Genomic DNA, 16454 nt, shown 5'->3' on the forward strand with positions numbered 1-16454 from the left:
CTGACATCTCTTTAAATATAGTAAAAGCTAAAAGTAGAGTCAATATTTCATAAGATAATCATAAAGATAATCCTTAGTAGAGTTCATCTCTTTAAATAGCTAATTCCGGCTATCTTAAAGATACTTTAAGTTAGGTCAAGAATTATCCAGAATGTTAAATATATGTGGAAATTTAAATCATTTTATAAGTTGGGAAAAAATTGTATAAATTCAAGATTTGGAAAACTAAAGAGAAAAGTGACAGTTTTAGGTAAGTTAAATTTATTTTCAGTTCTGAAATTCATCTTCATTCATACCAAAAATTAAATATTAAAATCTAGGTCACATAGCTACTTACTGTTGGCTGAGATGATAGTAAATGTCCCTGGTCCTTTGATTCTCTGCTAAAGCTTCCTTCCTTCCTTCCTTCCTTCCTTCCTCTTCCTTTCTCTCTCTGTCTTTTTTTGCTTTTTAGGGCTGCACCTCCAGCATATGGAAGTTCCCAGGCTAGGGGTCAAATCAGAGCTATAGCTGCTGGCCTACACCACAGCTGTAACAACTCAGGATCCAAGCTGCGTCTACAACCTACACCACAGCTCATGGCAACGCCGGATCCATAACCCACTGAGCAAGGCCAGGGAATTGAACCCAAGTCCTCATGGATATTAGTGGGATTTGTTTCTGCTACTCTACAACGGGAACTCCCTTTTAATTTTTTTTTATTATAGTTGATAGTTGATTTATAATGTTGTGTTAATTTCTTCTGTACAGCAAAGTGATCCAGTTTTACTTCGTTTTATTTTTTGGATTCCACATGTAAGTGATAACATACAGTATTTGTCTTTGTCTGATTTATTTTGCTAAATGTAATACCTCCAAGTCCATCGATGTTGCAGTGGCAGTATTTCATTCTTTTTAATGGCTGAATAGTATTCCATGGTGTACATATACACACACACACACAGAGACACACACACCCACACCACATCTTCCATATATCCATTCATCTGTCAATGGATGCACTTAGGTTGCGTTCCATATCTTGGCAATTGTAAATTGCTTATGAACATTGGGGTGTATATACTTTTTGAATTAGTGTTTTTGTTTTATTTGGATATCAACCCAGGAGTGAAATTGCTGGCTCATATCTGTTGGTTTTTATTTTTATTTTTATTTTTTACGGATGCACCCATGGCTTACAGAAGTTCCTGGGCCAGGGATTGAATCTGAGCTACACCTGGGACCTATACTGCAGCTGCAGGAACGCAGGATACTTTAATCCACTGAGTCAGGCTGGGGAATCAAACCCTCATCTCCACAGTGAGCCAAGCCACAGGAGTCAGATTCTTAACTCACTGTGTCATGGCGGGAACTTTTGGTGCTTTTTAAAATAAAGATTATGAAAGAACTAACTTCTGAGTGCTTATGAAAAACACAACTTTTTAATTTTTTTTGTAGTTTGCTCATTTGCCCAGAGCTTTGTTTTAAAATTTATAGCCATTTTGAAAATTTGGCTATGATTTAATGGCAGTTGTTTAACAGTTACTAAGCACTTAACCATAGTAAGTGACACATATGTCAGTCACTGAGATGGGTGTTGATAGTATGGCAATGAACTGGATAGAATCTGTCTTCTTAGAATTTAAATTTATAGTAATGAGAGACTGGTACTAAATATAATGAATAAGTAAATTATATAGTACATGAGAAGTGATAAGTACTATTAAAATATAATAAACCGTAGTTCCTGTCATGGCTCAGTGGTTAACAAACCCGACTAGCATCCATGAGGACGTGGGTTCGATCCCTGGCCTCGCTCAGTGGGTTATGGATCTGGCATTGCCGTGAGCTGTGGTGTAGGTCGTAGATGCATCTAGATCCCATATTGCTGTGGTTCTGGCATAGGCCGTAGGCTAAGCTCCAATTCGTCCCCTAGCCTGGGAACTTCCATATGCTGCTGGTGCAGCCAGAAAAGACAAAAAAGACAAACAAACCATTGGCAGAAACAGTGTAGCCCATTAGTTTGTAAATAACCAAGGCAACCAGTTACCTATTGCTGCTTGGCAAATAGTCTAAGGAAAGAAAATAAGCTTGGTTAAATAGTTTTCTTTTTTCTTTTTTCTTTTTTTTTGCTTGTTTTGGGCCTTACCCATGGCATATGGAAGTTTCCAAGCTAGGGGTTGAATCAGAGCTGCAGCTGCTGGCCTATGCCATAGCCACAGCAATGCTGGACTCAAGACGTGTCTGTGACCTACACTGCAGCTCAAGGCAACTCCAGATCCTTAACCAACTAAGCAGGGCCCTGGATCAAACCTGCGTCCTCATGGTTACTAGTCAGATTACCGCAGAGCCACAATGGGAACTCCTTAAATAGCTTTCAGAATTTTGCATATTTTTAATATTACCAAGAAAATTGTAGCTACTTACTTTTTATTAAAATTAAAAAAAAATTATGGTCACACCCATGGAATATGGACCTTCCTAGGCCAGGGATTGAATCTGAGCTGTAGCTGTGACCTGTGCCTAGAGATGTGGCAATGCCAGATCCTTTAACCCACTGTGCTAGGCTGGGGATCAAACCCTCGTCTCCACAATGACCTGAACTGCTGCAGTCAGATTCTTAACCCGCTGTGCCACAGTGGAAACTCCTATAACTACATACTTTAACCTTACCAAATTTTGAAGAATATGTCTTTAATGATGAAGTAGTGATAGATACTAGTTTCTTGGCTTAAAGTAGATAAGTATTATTCATACAGGTGAGTTGTACGTGACTGTGGTTATAATTTTCTGTAATCAAATAGATTACACATTTAGTGTGCAACCTATTTGTATATGATACAATATTTAAATAAATTTTGTATTCCACTCAAGGACAACAGAAAGAGTAGAGAGATTCATCACACATTTGCAGTTTATCATTAAAGCGTGTTAAGTACAAGTACAAAAAATCTTATGTATTGCTAAATTAATTCTGTAACTGAGCAATTGCTTAACTGATGCAGGGCTTTCCAATTTGAGGCTTCCAGAGAAAAGGTGATTCTGTGTACTTTTGGTACCAGGGATTTTTTTTCTCCTTAATCATTTGTGTACGTAATACAGCATTTAAGGATTTATCTTTTAATATAATCTATGAACTTGATCCTTCTTTTAGATTATCTAGTTTCAAATTATAGAAATACATAAGTAAGGTTTTTTTTTGTCCTTTAAGATCAGTAATGTTTAGTGATTATCTTTCACCCTTTTTTCCTGCTTGGCAAAGATTTATATAGAAAGACTTACTAGTAGGTTGTGATGTAGGTATTGGTAGACATTTCTCTAAAGGTTCTTCTTATAATAGAGTGTGACCCTCATTTAAAATCTTCACTGGGCTAATGATAAAAATGTTGTTTAATCTTAGGGTTTGGAAAGGACCTTTAAGTTTTCCTGGTCAAATTCCAACTTCCTTTTTTGATGATTTAATCAGTTTGTATAAAGTACTCTTGCCAGGTGGTCATGTAGCTTCTTCCAATAACCCATCCCTAAGTATTTTCTTAGTGCCTGTTAGGTGATGGACAATGTGTTGGGTGTTGGGAATACAACAGTAAGTAAGACAGGTGGGGCCCATGCCCTTGTATTCAGTCTGGTAGCATTTTTATAGTGACAGTAAACTTGATTTTGTGTATATATATATAGTCACCTTCATAGTTTTTATAGGGTCTTGTTCTACTCCACAGATTTATAAGAACATTAACCTGACCTATTCAGGTTAACATGCCAATTGTTGCTATATTTGAAAATATTGTTTTTTCCTTCTCAAAAGCCTGTTTCTAAATTTGTGTTAAAATATATACATGTTCATATTTTTTTCAAAAATTGGAAGTTCTAAAATGTTTAGATATGTCATTAAATTACAAATATAGGTCTTTTAACCTAACAAATTGGATTTCCTAGAACATATGCTGGGCAGAATGTTGAATCTTACCACCTTATTTAATTATATTACACTAAGTATGATTTCCGACACTTACATAATCTAGTTGAAAGTGATTAAGACGGTAGGTCCTAAGTGTTATACTATGTACATATACATTCAGGATCTTAATTCACTTGCCTCCTGCTTTTCAAAAAGAATTTTTAACTCAGGCAAATCTTTGGACATTATTTTTAGCTAGCTTTGCAACAGATTATATTAGAGACCAGAGACTAGTACCAGCTATTGCTGGTAGACTCGTGAACTCTTGCTCCTGCTCTGGCAGTCATTTTTGGAGGTGTTAGCTGCAGTGCTCCAAGGTTGTGCAAACATTACAAGAACATTGGATAATAAATTAATCTACTGTGTATCACACTGTATACCTGTATGTATACACACAAGTTTTAAATACCAATACTGATGTATTTTATAGTCTCAAATCACCTTAGACCTTTGGTTCAGGTAACTACTCCTAATATGTGGAGCTTAGAGCTCAGTAATTGACTAAAGTCATTCAGTGGTCAGTTACCAAGTTGCTAGATGAGACTTTTCTTCTAGATTTAAAACAGAAGTAAAATAGGAGTATCTAAAGTGTAGGTCAGAATTAGCTTTTATTTCTTTTTGTCTGTCAAGAGAAAGAACAGGATCTAGCAGTCCCTGCATCCTGGCATTCAGGGTGCTGAGAAGTGAGGAATTCATAAGAAGGACCTTCAGAGTTGTCCCAGGGCTTTGGATGACTGAAAGGTTTGGAACAGATTAGAATTTATAAAGCCTGAGAGCAAATAAGCTTCAGTAGGGGAGTGTGAAACTTGCCAGGGATTGGATGCCCTATGCCACTTGTATTGAAGTATTGAGACCACTGACGTGAGCAGTCTTGATTTACCATGTATGCTGTGTAAATAATATCTTCTGTATTTCAAGAAGTGAAAACATTTGGAGAGTACTGTGATTTATCTGTTCTTAAGCTTCTTGGCCTCTATTTCTATTTGATTCTTTCTGTTTAGTAAAGTCCTTTTTTTTGGGGGGGGGGGGCGACCTGTGGCATTTGGAGCTCCTGGGCCAGGGATCAGATCCAAGCTGCAATCTCAACCTAAGCCTCAGCTGGGGCAATGCTGGATCCTTAACCCACTGTGCTGGGCTGGGGATCAAACCCATTTCCCATCTCTCCCACAATGCCACTGATCCTGTGTGCCACAGCAAGAGCTCCATAAAGTCCTTTTTAAAGTCTCCAAACTATCTCATTGATAATTATTGGAACCAAAATGAATTACTGGAAGCACTGTGCTTCCTTAAGGGTCATATAAGTTATGATTATGGTAATTGATGTGAGAGCATCCTACCCACAAGCGTAATTTAGGGGTTAAAAGGTCTCTTGATCCAGCTCCCTTTCTCTCCTGCAGATTTTATTTCTGGTGCTAAGACTTTAAAGTCTGTTTTTCATTTGAATAGGGAATGTGATTGGTACATTTTTAGTTTACTCTAAAGTTTTGCTTATCCAGTGTTTGGCATATTTCTGAAAGGGAATATTAGTATATAGGCTAAAATCATGGGCTGAAGTTAAGGAGAACTTTTATGGGGACATGTAAAACATTTTATTATAATTATATCTCATAAAACTGATAGAAGAGACTTGCAGTTTATGTGGAAAAGATATTTTATTGATGTTTTATTACTAAGATTGGCATGAACTATTGGCTTCTTGAAGAGCTGATGTAGTTTTTGGCTACAGAATTGCAGGATGATAATAGTGGAAATGGAGTATGTATTTAATTGACAGGGTTTGGTTGGATGACTAATTGAACATGAATGCACTGCAGGACCAAAAATTATCTCACAGATTCAAATATGGGTGACTAGGGGAGTTGCAGTACCTTGACAAGATACAGGGAAAGTAGAAATAATTTCAGTTGTATCCATTTGGACTCTGCAGATGACTTTAAGGTGTAATACCTTAAAAGACAATTTGTTAAAGTGATTAAGAACGTGGACTCTAGAATCTGGTTGCTTGAGTTTTAGTTCTGGCTTCTCCACTTAGTAACCCTGTGATCTTAAGTCTTAAAGACTGTGCCTCTTTTCATCAGTCTAATAAGGATAAAAATAGTATTTGATTTATCATTGTAAAGATCAAATGAACTAATACACATAACCATGCTTAGAATCGTCCCTGTACATAGGAGTCATTATGTTGGCTGCTGTTATTGTTGTTATCATTATTAGAATATGTTTTGCAAAATAATTCTATGATTTGATAAAACACTTAGTGATATGAAGAGGATTTCTTTCATTAGGAGCAATTCTAGGAAATTTCACTCTATTTCCTTTCCTGCTTTCAATACCCTCTCAAATTTGTAGAACCAAGGTGTGGAAGATTTATTGTGCAGTTTTAATTATTAAATCATGCTAATCTTATTGTGTATTTCAGGAAATAGAAGAAAAAGGTCTTTGAAAGTTTATCACTATAACTACAGTTTTTGTTGATTATCTTAAAATGCCATTTTGAAAATGTTTATTGCCTACTTTTGTCATCCTCATCTAGACACTGTGACTTAGCCTAATTAAAGTCAAAGCTGTCATGTCAGATCTCATTTATGCTACTCCCCCTCACTCTATGATATTAGCTTTGTTCTTCCATGGATTTATGTGGTCCTCTGGTCTCTCCTACATAGGTCAGGTTTTGCTCACCTCAACTCTCATACACTAAGTGAATGTTTTCACGGAACCTATAGGAAGCAATTTGCTTTCTCAGAAAAACTAAACTAGCCTAAAAACTTATCTTGGAGCTTCTGTTGTGGTTCAGTGGGTTAAAACCCAGCTTAGTGTCTGTGAGGATGTGGGTTCAATCCCTGGCCTTACTTAGTGGGTTAAGGATTGGCATTGCAGCAAGCTGTGATGTAGGTCATGGATGATGCTTGGATCTGGCGTTGCTATGGCTGTGGCATAGGCTGCAGCTGTGGATCCCATTTAACCCCTAGCCCAGGAACTTGCATGTGCCACAGGTATGGTCTTAAAAAAAAAAACAAAACCTTATCTGGAAAAGCTATTTTCCACAAACTGCAGATGAAAAGGTCAGTCAGAGGAAAGCTGTCAGACTGGAGGAAGCCCCACACATAAACAGGGCTGTCCCTAGTTATTCTTGGATCTGTGAAAATCGTGTAGTAAATTTAATGAGCCTGTTTTAACTGCATGCCAGTTGGAATTTCAAGGGGCCCTAGCAATTTGGTGCCAATGATCACCAAAACTTGTGGTTGTTTAATTTATTTCAAAAAGAGTATATTTAAGTCTATACCTAAAATATGTTTTAGTCAGCTGAATTCTACTATCCTTTCTTGAATGGAAGAGAATGCTATACCATTTCAGTAAATGTTCTGTCTAGCTCCAAGGAAGAGACTTGCTCAGATAGCTTTAAACACCGAGTTCTTATTTCAAACAACTCTGCTTTGGGTATTCGACATTAGGTGTGTCTTGTTTCACTCTTGGCTGTGCATGTCATTGTGAATTATACTCTTCCATTGCCCCAGAGGATGGAGGTTTCATTTAGTTCCATTAGTTGCCATCAGCATTCATTAGGCTTATATTCAGTTGCATACAACAGAAAACTCAAACAGTAGTGGCTTAAATGAGGTGGGATTTTTTTTTTTTTCTTTCCCCTGTAACATGAAAAGTGTGGAGTTAGGTGATTTGGTGTTTTGAGCTGGATGTATTGCCATCCTCAGTAAAATCTCCTAGTGAGGGAAAAAGAGAAAAATAGATATTGGGTGGATAGCTTATTGTCCGCTACATCCTTCTATATAGACAGTCCTTATGGGGGAGCCTTCAGCTAGTAAACCCTGGACTAATCATTTGTATCCAGGCAATTAAAGTTGGTTTATGTTGAAGTTTTTTGTTTTTCAAGTCATAAAGAACTGCTTTGGCTTGATTTTTGAGGAAGGCATAGGGTAGTGTAATTGGCAAGTGCCATGAGGCTTTGTGCTCTGTTCATTAGGAATAGAGTTATTTAAAATGCTTGTGAAAAGAATGCATAACTGTGGATATGTGTGTTTATGGTAGTTGGAATAGAGGATCAACAATTGCTATCTTTGAGGGATTTCCTGTCGTGGGTGCAGCCCTAAAAAGACCCCCTCCCCCCCAAAAAATTGCCATCTTCCAGTAATCCAGCCTCATTGCTAATTCAGAATCTTTGATCTTTCCAAACATGGTATTGTATTTTGTTACGTATTCTATTAGAATTGTAATTTTTTTTTTTTTTTTTTATGGCTGTACCTGCAGAATGTGGAATTTCCTAAGCTGGGGTCCAGTCATAGCTACAGCTGCCAGTCTATGCCACACCCATAGCAACAGCGGGTCTGAGCCACACCTGTGACCTACACTGCAGCTCACGCAACACTGGAACCTTAACCCATTGAGCGAGGCCAGGATCGAACCCGCATGGATGTTGGGCTCTTACCCACTGATCCACAATGGGAACTTCTAGAATTGTGTTTTGTTTTGTTTTGTTTTTTACTTTAATGGCAGTTCACTGGTATTTATTTAGTAGCTTTGAATATTTAGCCAATATTTACCCTCTCCTCTCCCTACCTCAGGTATCAGAAACCCTTTGTTTTCTCTCATCCTTGTATCCCCAGTACCAGGTATATATGAGGTACTAAATAAATATTTGTTGAATAAATGATTGACTGAAGGAACAAGAATGGTAGCATTCTGTTTTACTCTGGGATCGGGAATTTGCTATTTTGGGAATTCTCCTTTTCAACTTTTATACAGCTTTAGATAGACAACATAATAGAATAGAAATAATATGACTTTGGAATCATTTACACAATAAGCCTTTTTTGTTCCCCTACTATGTGTCAGGTACTCTGTTAGATGCTAGAGTAGGAAGACAAATAGGTATGTTCTCTTATCTCAAGGGAACCTATAAAAACTTGAATTATTGAACTTACTGTGTAAGTGCTATATGTGTATACCAGGTTCCAAAGCTGCATGCATAAAAGGTGTATTTAACCTAGGTTGGAACTGTGGGTTTCAAGTAAGCAGTGTTGCAGTATGAGAAGACTTTTCAGAGGAAAGACTACCCCTGTGGGTCAGAATTAGCCAGGTAAAGGTAAATGGGGATTATGTTCTAGGTAAAGAACACTGCTTGCGCATAGGTACAGATAAGAGGATGGGGTGGGGGGAGGGAGAGGTTGGTGGGATATGGGGAGTGGCAGAAGACCTAAGGAAGCAACTAATGAAGGACTTAGACTTTATCCAGAATATCATTAAAGATATTTTCAAAACAACTGTTTTCTTTCTGATGAAAGGGGAAGCACATTTTTATCTTTTAGAAGATCTCAGAAAAACAGAAAGGTATGTGAAGAAGACTGTGATTACTTGTAATCTCTTCAACCAGAGATAACCAGTGTTAACATTTTGTTGTACATACTGCATAATTCCTCTGTTTCTCTCCCTTCTCATTTTCTTACCTTCTTTCCCCCTTTTCTTCTCTTTTCCTTCTCTGGCCAGATTTGGATGGCCCTTATGGCAAGGAATTGAAGGGCTCACTGAAAAAAGAGGTTAAGGCATGGACAGAGGTAAAGTTTTTTTCTTGGAGTCATTTTCTTTTCTTTTCTTTCTTGCTTTTTTAGGGCTGCACCTGTGACATGTGGAAATTCCCAGGCCAGGGATGGAATTGGAGCTGCAGCTGCAGGCCCATGCCACAGCCACAGCAAGGGCGGATCTGAGCTGCATCTGGGACCTACACCACAGCTCATGGCAACAGCCAGATCCTTAACCCCCTGAGTGAGGCCAGGGATTATCCTCGTGGATAATAGTCAGATTCATAACCTGCTGAGCCACACTGGGATCTCCTGAAGTCACTTTCCGATATAAGTATTTTAGAAAGAAATCTAGTTTTGGGGGTGGGGAGTTTGGATTTAGTTAATAATAGGCTTGTGTTTTTTTTTTTTTTTTTTTTCACAAAGCACTGAGGATATGTCCATTTCTGTTTTAAGAACTTTCAAAAATTACATATTTAAGACAAAAAAAAAAAAAAAAAAGGAGTTTCTGTCATGGCGCAGTGGTTAACGAATCCAACTAGGAACCATGAGGTTGTGGGTTCGGTCCCTGCCCTTGCTCAGTGGGTTAAGGATCCGGCGTTGCTGTGAGCTGTGGTGTAGGTTGCAGACGCGGCTCGGATCCCGAGTTGCTGTGGCTCTGGCGTAGGCCGGTGGCTACAGCTCTGATTAGACCCCTAGCCTGGGAACCTCCATATGCCACGGGAGCAGCCCAAGAAATAGCAAAAAGACCAAAAAAAAAAAAAAAAAATTACATATTTAAATCTCATGATAAACTTACAAGATAAGTATTACTATTTCCATCTTATAGATGGGGAAGTTGAGGCGCAAAGAGGGCAAGTAATGTGTTCAAGGTTTACATAGTTGTAACTGATAAAGCCTGGAATCCAGGCTCTGAATTTATATGGCATTCTGGGTCCAGCTTTCATGCTCATTACACCATGCTATCTCTCAGGTTGAGGCGAAAATGTACATGAAAACAGTCAAATAAATATATCCAGCAGGCATGTGGTTATGCATTTGAAACCCAGGGGACAACTGGGCTTGGGGATATAGATTTGGAAGTCATCACACAGAAGTATATTAAAGTCATGAGAAGTATTTACATTTCCAATATTTTTAGTCATATTCTGTGATGATACTGAATGTACCTGTTTCCGGATTTCTTCTCGCTGGGAAATCTCACTTTGGCATTATTCCTTCTTAAACTGTGCCTTATGTAACTAGATGTACTGTACACAAAATGACTATATTTTCCCATTTGGAGACAGATATTCTATTAATGCAACCAAAGCTGCATTATTTCTTTTCTTTTTTTTTTTTTTTCCCTTTCCTTTAAATAACTGTACTGCATCCCCCAACACACATGCTGGCCTTGTGGTCACCATGCCACACCTGCTCTTCTTTGGGTTTTGTTTACATGAAAGTTTACTAAATTAAATCTGCACCATGAGGTACTTATGATTTTTTAAGAGCCAAAATGAGAACTTTATATATCTTTAATTTATTTGAAGTTTGTTACCGTATACTACCTAGCCATTTTACTTTTCTTTCTCATTAGGGGAAGAGTCAAAAAACAAAGGAATTTTCCAAAAAGAGTTCAAAATATACATAAACTTTGCCTAGTATTCCTGCTTTTGCCTGCTTTTAGACATCAGATATGTCACAGAATTGACTTCTACAGCTTTAAGAGGACCCTGTATGAAAAAGGGAAAATCAGAATCGAGGATGTGCGAAGGTCATTGAAATCAGTTTTGTGTAATGAGTAGCACCTGATCAGATCAGATAAAAGAATTTTTTTTCCTTTAAAAAATTTGTTGTTTATTTTTAGAAAAGGAATAAAGGGTTGTAATGCTTGGTAGTTTGTAATTACATCGCAATAACCTGCTTTTGTTTGTAATAAAATTTAGACCTGTCATATATACTTAGATGAATATGAGGAGATACTATTTTTTTGTGAGAAGAAGTTTTTTTTTGTTTGTTTATGCCCCCCCCCCTTTTTTAGGGTTGTGCCTGTGGCATATGGAAGTTCCCTGGCTAGGGTTCAGATCAGAGTTGTAGCTGAAAGCATACACCTCAGCCACAGCAACACCAGATCTGAGCCGCATCTGTGAACTGTACCTTGTACATCTGTACAGCTCATGGCAATGCCGGATCCTTAACCCACTGAACGAGGCAAGGGATCGAACCCGCATCCTCATGGATACAGGTTGGGTTTATTTCCGCTGAGCCACAATGGGAACTGCTGAGAAGAAATTTTTTAACATTAGAAAAACGTGCTTTCTAATCACTTTATTTATTTTTTCAACAAATACTTTTTTAAATTAATGAATTTTATTACATTTATAGTTGTACAACAATCATCACAACCAAATTTTACAGCATTTCCATCCCAAACCCTCAGTGCAACCCCCCGCCCCCCAGCCTGTCTCATTTGGAAACCATAAGTTTTTCAAAGTCTGTGAGTCAGTATCTGTTCTGCGAAAAAGTTCATTGTGTCCACTTTTAGATTCCACATTTGATGTTGGTGTCTCACTGTTTGTCTGACCTCATTTAGCATTATAATTTCCAGGTCCATCCATGTTGCTGCAAATGTCATTATTTCTTTCCTTTTAATGGCTGAATAATATTCCATTGCGTATATGTACCACCTCTTCTTTATCTGTATCAATGGACATTTAGGTGGTTTCCATGTCTTGGCTATTGTATATAGTGTTGAAATGAACACTGGAGTCCATGTGTCTCTTTGAGTCATGGTTTTCTCTGGATAGATGCCTAGGAGTGGGATTGCTGTATCAAACGGTAATTCTATTTTGAGTTTTCTGAGGAATCTCCATCCAGTTTTCCACAGTGGTTGCACCAATTTACAGTCCCACCACAATGTAATAGGGTTCCTTTTTTTCAATACCCTCTCCAGCACTTATTGTTTGTAGATTTTTTGATGATGGCCACTCTATGGTACCTCATAGTGGTTTTAATTTGCATTTCTCTAATAATTAGTGATATTAAACATCTTTTCATTTGTTTTTTGGCCATCTGTATGTCTTCTTTGGACGATTGTCTGTTTAGATCTTCTGCCCATTTTTTGATGGAGTTGTTTGTTTTTTTGGTTTTGAGTGGTAGGAGGTGTTTATAAATTTTGGAGATTAATCCCTTGTCAGTCGTTTCATTTGCAAAGATTTTCTCCCAGTCTGTGGGTTGTCTTTTCGTTTTGTTCAGGGTTTCCTTTGCTGTGCAGAAACTGTGTGTGTGTTAAATTTAATTAGGTCCCATTAGTTTATTTTTGTTTTTACTGTCATGACTCTAAGAGGTGGATCTGAGAAGATACTGCTGTCATTTACGTTGGAGAGTATTCACCTTTGTTTTCCTCTAAGAGTTTTATAGTGTCTGGTCTTATATCTAGGTCTTTAATCCATTTTGAGTTCATTTTTGTGTATGGAGTTAGGGAGGGTTCTAATTTCCTTCTTTTATGTGTGGCTGTCCAGTTTTCCCAGCCCCACTTTTTGAACAGGCTGTCTTTTCTCCATTGTATATTCTTGCCTCCTTTGTCATGGATTAGTTGGCTGTAGGTGCATGGGCCTTCTGTCCCGTTCCACTGATTGTATTTCTGTCTTTGTGCCAGTAACATACGGTTTTGATGATTGTTGCTTTGTAGTATAGTCTGAAGTCCAGGAGCCCGATTCCTCCAGCTCCATTTTTCTTTTTCAGGATGGCTTTGGCTGTTCTGGGTCTTTAACATATTTTGTTCTAGTTCTGTGAAAGACATCCTTGGTACTTTGATAGAGATTGCATTGAATCTGTAGATTGCCTTGGGTAGTGCAGTCATTTTGATAACATTGATTCTTCCAATCCAAGAGCATGGTATGTCTTTCCATCTGTTGAGTCATCTTTGATTTCTTTCATCAGAGTCTTTATAGTTTTCAGAGTACAGGTCTTTTGTCTGTCTAGGTAGGTTTACTTCTAGGTATTTTATTCTTTTGGATGCGATGGTAAACGGGATTGTTTCCCTAATTTCTCTTTCTGATCTTTTGTTGTTAGTATATAGAAATGCAGTTGTTTTTCTGTGTATTAATTTTGTATCCTGCAACTTTGCCAAATTCGTGGATGAGCTCTAACAGTTTTCTGGTAGAGTCTTTAATTTAATTTAATTCAATTAATTAATTTATTTTTTATTACTCAATGAATTTATCACATCTATAGTTGTATAATCTTCAGGATTCTCTAGGTATATAGTATCATGTCATCTACAAATAGTGGTAGTTTTACTTCTTCCTTTCCAATTTGGATGCTTTTTACCTCTTTTACTTCTCTGATTGCTGTGGCTAGGACTGCCAAAACTATGTTGAATAGTGGTGGTGAGAATGGACATCCTTGTCTTGTTCCTGATCTCAGTGGAAATTCTTTCAGCTTTTCACCATTGAGAATGATGTTCGCTGTGGGTTTGTCATATATGGCCTTTATTGTGTTGAGGCAGGTTCCCTCTATGCCCACTTTCTGAAGGGTTTTTTTAATCAGAAATGGGTGTTGGATTTTGTCAAAGGCTTTTTCTGCATCTATTGAGAGAATATAGTTTTTATTCTTCAGTTTGTTAATGTGGTGTATCACACTGATTGATTTGTGGATATTGAAGAACCCTTGCATCCCTGGGATAAATCCCACTTGATCATGGGATTTAATGTATTGTTGGATTCAGTTTGCTAGTATTTTGTTGAGGATTTTTGCATCTATGTTCATCAGTGAAATTGGCCTGTAGTTTTCTTTTTTTTGGTATCTTTGTCTGGCTTTCATATCAGGGTGATGGTGGCCTCATAGAATGAGTTTGGGAGTATCCCTTCCTCTGCAATGTTTTGGAATAGTTTCAGAGGGAGAGGTGTTAGCTCTTCTCTAAATGTTTGATAGAATTCTCCTGTGAAGCCATCTGGTCTTGGACTTTCATTTGTTGGAAGTTTTTTAATCACAGTTTCAATTTCATTACTTGTGATTGGTCTGTTCATCTTTTCTTTAAATTTCATCTTGGTTTAGTCTTGGAAGATTGTACTTTTCTAAGGATTTGTCCATTTCTTCTAGTTTTTCCATTTTATTAGTGGATAGTTGCATGTAGTAGTCTCTTATGATTCTTTGTATTTCTGTGATGTCTGTTGTTACTTCTTTTTCATTTCTACTTGGATTGATTTGAGTCCCCTCTCTTTTTTTCTTGGAAAGTGTGGCTAAGGATTTATCAGTTTTGTTGATTTTTTCAAAGAACCAGCTTTTCGTTTTGTTGATCTTTTCTATGGTTTTATTTGTTTCTATTTCATTGATTTCTGCTCTGATCTTATGATTTCTTTCCTTCTACTAACTTTAGGTCTTGTCTGTTCTTCTCTCTCGAGCTGCTTTAGATGTAAGGTTAGCTTGTTTATTTGAGCTTTTTCTTGTTTCCCAAGGTGGGCCTGTATTTCTATAAACTTTCCTCTTAGAACGGCTTTTGCTGCATTCCATAGATTTTGGAGTGTCATATCTTTGGTGTCATTTGCTTCTAGGTATTTTTTAATTTCCTCTTTGATTTCTTCAGTGATCCATTGGTTGTTTAGTAGCATGTTGTTTGGTTTCCACGTGTTTGTGTTTTTTTTGCAGTTTTTTTCTTGTTGTTGATTTCCATTCATACAGCATGGTTGGAAAAAGATGCTCGATATGATTTCAATTTTCTTAAACTTTCCGAGGCTTGATTTGTAGCCCAGGATGTGATCCATCTTAGAGAATGTTCCATGTGCACTTGAGAAGAATGTGTATTCTGTTCCTTTTGGATGGAATGTCCTAAAAACATCTATTAAGTCCATCTGGTCTAATGCTTCATTCAGGGCCTGTGTTTCCTTATTGATTTTCTGTCTGGATGATCTGTCCATTGCTGTAAGTGGGGTGTTAAAGCCCCCACTATTATTGTATTATTGTTGATTTCTCCTTTTCAGGTTGTTAGCAGTTGCCTTATATATTGTGGTGAACCTATGTTGGGTGCGTATATATTTCCAATTGTTGTATCTTCTTCTTGGATTGATCGTTTGATCATTATGTAATGTCCTTCCTTGTTCTTATAATGTTTTTTAAGTTCTGTTTTGTCTGATATGAGTATTGCTACTCCAGCTTTCTTTTGATTCTATTTGCATGGAATATTTTCTTCCATCCTCTCACTTTTAATTTGTCTGTTTCCCTAGCAGTGAAGTGGGTCTCTTGAAGCCAGAATATATATGGATCTTGTTTTTGTATCCATTCAGCCAGTCTTTGTCTTTTGGTTGGGGCATTTAGTCCATTATCATTTAAGGTAATTATTGATATGTATGTTCTTATTACCATTTTATTGTTTTGGATTTGTTTTTGTTGCACTTTTTTCTTCCCCTCTTCTCTTGTGGTTTGACGACTATCTTTAGTGATGTATGTGAGTTGATTTTTCTTATTTGTGTGTGTATCAATTGTAGATTTTTGGTTTGCAGTTGCCCTAAAGTTTTGATATAGGAGTCTATATATAGATACATAGATACGTATACATATATATGTATATAGATACATATATGTGATATTTTTTTAAGTTGTTGGTCTCTTAATTGCAAGTGTATCTCCCGTGTCCTGCATTAGCACCTTCCTGTTCTCACAATTTCTGATTTTGGTACTATAATTGTGTGTAGATGATTTCCTACCTTTACTGTATATATGCCTTTAATGGTGAGCCTTGTCATTTGTGGCATTTTTATTTCTGGTTGTTGCCTTTTCTTTTCTGCCTAGAGAAGTTCCTTTAGTGTTTGTTATAAAGCTGGTTTAGTGTTGCTGAATTCTCTTAGCTTTTGCTTATCTGTGAAGCTTTTGATTTCTCCTTCAAATCCGAGTGAGAGCCTTGCTGTGTAAAGTAATCTTGGTTGGAGGTTTTTTCCTTTCATCATGTTAAGTATATCATGGCACTCCCTTCTGGCCTGCAGAGTTTCTGCTGAAAAATCTGTTGATAA

The 16454-nt window shown here is 37.2% G+C and overlaps 1 protein-coding gene across 9 annotated transcripts in view; it reads left to right on the plus strand.

Moving 5' to 3' along the window:
* The window catches only part of SBF2 (SET binding factor 2), a 451285-nt gene that overhangs the window by 100464 nt on the left and 334367 nt on the right, over positions 1-16454 (plus strand). The gene's annotated exons all lie outside the window — the stretch shown is intronic.

Source organism: Sus scrofa, chromosome 2, assembly GCF_054392235.1.
Source record: "Sus scrofa isolate SSC_HxYL_T2T_F1_AM1 chromosome 2, Sscrofa_HxYL_maternal_Yorkshire_Landrace_v2.0, whole genome shotgun sequence".
NCBI lineage: Eukaryota > Metazoa > Chordata > Mammalia > Artiodactyla > Suidae > Sus > Sus scrofa.